Source organism: Mus pahari, chromosome 16 (assembly GCF_900095145.1).
Source record: "Mus pahari chromosome 16, PAHARI_EIJ_v1.1, whole genome shotgun sequence".
Lineage (NCBI taxonomy): Eukaryota > Metazoa > Chordata > Mammalia > Rodentia > Muridae > Mus > Mus pahari.
In genome coordinates, this window is record NC_034605.1 from 8,991,990 (window position 1) to 8,995,714 (window position 3,725).

General features: G+C 37.2%; 1 protein-coding gene across 3 annotated transcripts in view; it reads right to left on the minus strand.

The window, feature by feature from the left end:
• The window catches only part of Tasor2 (transcription activation suppressor family member 2), a 44,088-nt gene that overhangs the window by 33,778 nt on the left and 6,585 nt on the right, over positions 1 to 3,725 (minus strand). The window lies entirely within an intron of this gene.

The window sequence follows — 3,725 nt, forward strand, 5'->3', positions numbered from 1 at the left end:
GAGTTCCAGGACAGCCAGGGCTGCACAGAGAAACCCTGTCTCAAAAAACCAAAAAGAAGTGGGAGTGGGTGGATAGGAGAACCCTGGACAGGGTGGGAGGTGGAGGGGTGAAGAGGGTATAGGGGACTTCCGGGATAGCACTTGAAATGTAAATGAAGAAAATACCTGCCACACCCATTCCAGTAGTGACTTGCAACAGGTCTGAAAACCTGGATGTTTCTGAAAACCTGGAGTTTCAAGGAAACTCAGCCTCCTGGAACCTTGCATTCCCATAGCTAGGAATGCCCCAGATTTGTCCCTGCAATATCTTGGAGGGTCCTGCATGCTATCTTACAGTATTTTACTGGATAAGAGTTAGAAATCTCAGGGCAAGCTTAGCAAAGCATACTTTTAGAATATTCATTTCATCTTAGTTACTTTCATATGCAAGTCTTTACCTAGGCCTAGGAAATAGGGGGGTTGTGGTATTGCATTATTCATGAGAAGGTCTGCTAGAGCAGAACCCTCCAAAACAGGTTTTTCTGCTAAGGCCCAAAGGAACAGCATAATCGAGGATTTACTGGGGACCCCTAGTGGTGGGGGCTAACAATTAACACCTGGCTTCCTCAAGCTGCCTGGTCCCACCCCCTGGTCTTTTCATGTATTCAATCCTTTGTCATGTGTCACTAACAGTGGATGTATCCTGCCCAGCTTTTCTTGTTTGTTCTGTATTAAAAGTGTGATGCTCATTTTAAACAATACATTCAGTTTTACACACTCTCGTGTGGACTGTTTGTCTGTTTGTCACCCGCTCGCCGAATCCTTGCTCATCTGCAACCGAGACCCCATTCCAAGCAGATAGGAGACCCCACAAAGGAGGTAGGTAGTCTGCGGCAAATACCTAATAAAAATTTGGAAAACAATTGGGGGAAAAAAAAAAAACCAACAACACTGGCTACTCTTCCAGAGGGTCTGGGTTTAATTCCCAGCACCCACATAGCTAGAAACTGACTAACTCTAGTTCCACAGGATCTGGCCTCCTCAAACACTAGGCACACACCAATATAGTATACAAATATGTGTGTAAGCAAGACACTCATACACAAAATAAAGACAAGCCTGTATACTGTACAGTCCTATTTACATAAATGTCTTGAATAGACAGATAGAAAAAAGTAGGAAATAGTCAACCAGACTATTTAGATTAGTGACGATTTCACAAATCTGAATATCTGAGAACACACACACACACACACACACACACACACACACACACACACACAGGAGAGACCATATTATTTAAATGGGAAAATACTAATGCACAGGGAATCATCAGAAATCTAGCCACCATACATTATGATCCCTTTCAGTCCTTGAAGCTAAGTTTTACCTGGTGCTGCTAAGCACCCCTCTTCTTGAATTCCTGTTACTTTGAGCTGCATATGCTGTTCCACTTCCCCATTATCTAATTCTATTAATGAATTAGAATTCTATTAATGATTTTGGCCATCTACTCCTTCTATACCATCCCATATGGTATCTTGATTTCAACTGATAGCCCCAATCCTGGTATGAATGGATCCCTCCCTAAATTATTTTTATTGCCTGTAAGGCTTTGTTTCAGAAATGTAAAAGGCTTAATGTTTCTCTAATTCCGTAAAGTAGTACCTGTCCACTTCCTGAGAAATTACTAAGTATAAGCTCCTTGGCTAAGGACTTAAATGTCATTTAAATCTCACAGTAATGTTACAAAGTTAACTATTTTCCAAAGGAGAAAACTGAAGCATGAAACTTTCCTGTTAATCCTGTTTAACCATTACCTATTTATAATATCCTTGAATTTATTGGCTTTCTTTCTCCTCATAGGAACAGTGCCATCTGGTGAAAGCCTTATATTCTCTTACCTAACATTCCACAGTTGTCAAGTATGTTCAGATCTACATATCTCTATTCTTATGTCATAATGATGGTATGATAGTATAAAAGATCCTTATAAAAGTAACAGTCTTTTGGCATTTAAAAATACCTTATTTTATATTCAAAACTCAATTATGTATAAACTTCTAAAATTATGACCTGCTCAACACTAATGAATCTGGCTTTTATTATAGTCATCTCAGGGAATTAACTAAACCTCATTTTATTTTGTAGAGAAGAAATCCACTTTCCTCAGACCTACATCTGGCTGGATTGCTCAAAGGGCTAACAGTCCAACAATAAAGTTATTTTGATTATAAATCTTAAGATGAAATATTTATTGTATGTTTATTATAAATCTTTAAATGAAAATTATAAATCTTAAAATAAAATTTCTCTAATCTATAAAACAATATATAATTTGGTCGCTGTAAACAGGGTTCAAAACAAGCTCATGTAGAACAACTGTTTTAATTGATGATGGGGAAATTTTCATAAAGTTTTTTTTAATCATTTCTATTAACAAAGATGTTACAAGCAAAGCCAAACTTTCTAAAAGAAAAATTAGTGTAAGCCCATTGTATATTTTATTCCTATTTAGATTATTTAAATCTAGTTTAAATAACAGGCTTTTGTTTGTTTTTGTTTTGTTTTTTTTTGAGACAGGGTTTCTCTGTATAGCCCTGGCTGTCCTGGAACTCACTCTGTAGACTAGGCTGGCCTCGAACTCCGAAATCCACCTGCCTCTGCCTCCTAAGTGCTGGGATTAAAGGTGTGTGCCACCACGCCCGGCTTCTCTGAAGTCTTAGATATATGTCCTAGATTTTGCCAATGCCCAGAAAGCTGACATCTATTCAATTCATGCTGGGTGGTGGGAAATGCCTTTAATTCCAGCACTTGGGAAATACAGGCAGGTGGATCTCTACAAGTTCAAACCAGCCTGGCCTACAGAGTGAATTCCAGGACAGGCAGGGCCACACAGAGAAAAACCCTCAAAAAAACACAAACACAAAGTTCATACTTGGGCAACTAAATTGAATTCCCTCCATTGTACTACATTTATGGATTTTGTGTTTGCTGCACTCACAGTTAACTCTGATATACTGAGCACATGGGTCAGACAAGCTTGTTCCACAGCAAAATACTAATTTGTTCTAAAAGCAGTAACACACTGAAATGCTTTTATTCCAAGTCTTTAACTACTAATATCACAGAAAGTATGCTTACAGGAATAATTTTCTCTGAAAAAAAAAATCTTTTGAAACAAAAAGCAGAAAATATGTAACTGCATATTTACTTCAATAGAATAAAAGTAAAATACACTCCATACCCTAAATTAGTAATTCATTAAGCAAAATAGTCTCTATTGTAGAGAAATTAAAGGAACTCAGATTAGAAATCAAAGACATGAGAAAAAATATCAGTACTATAAATGTGAAGGAATATGTAGACCAAGAAGCATTTATGTTGTATTTACTATACAGAAGATAATTTGAACTTGCTAGCAAATTATTTAAATGCATACAAAATTATGTAATTATGTGCTATTTCAAAATAGCAAATAGACTTAGACATTTCCATTTATCCAGTGACAGTTGCCGTTTTAAAAGAGAGACTGGAAAGTATTTCCACTGAATTTAAAAATTATATCTACAAATTATGACTTATTCATCTGACTGCAAGTTGGTTAGATTGGGTTTAATATTCAACTTTAAAAATAAATATCTTTAAGCCGGGCGTGGTGGCGCATGCCTTTAATCCCAGCACTTGGGAGGCAGAGGCAGGCGGATTTCTGAGTTCGAGGCCAGCCTGGTCTACAAAGTGAGTTC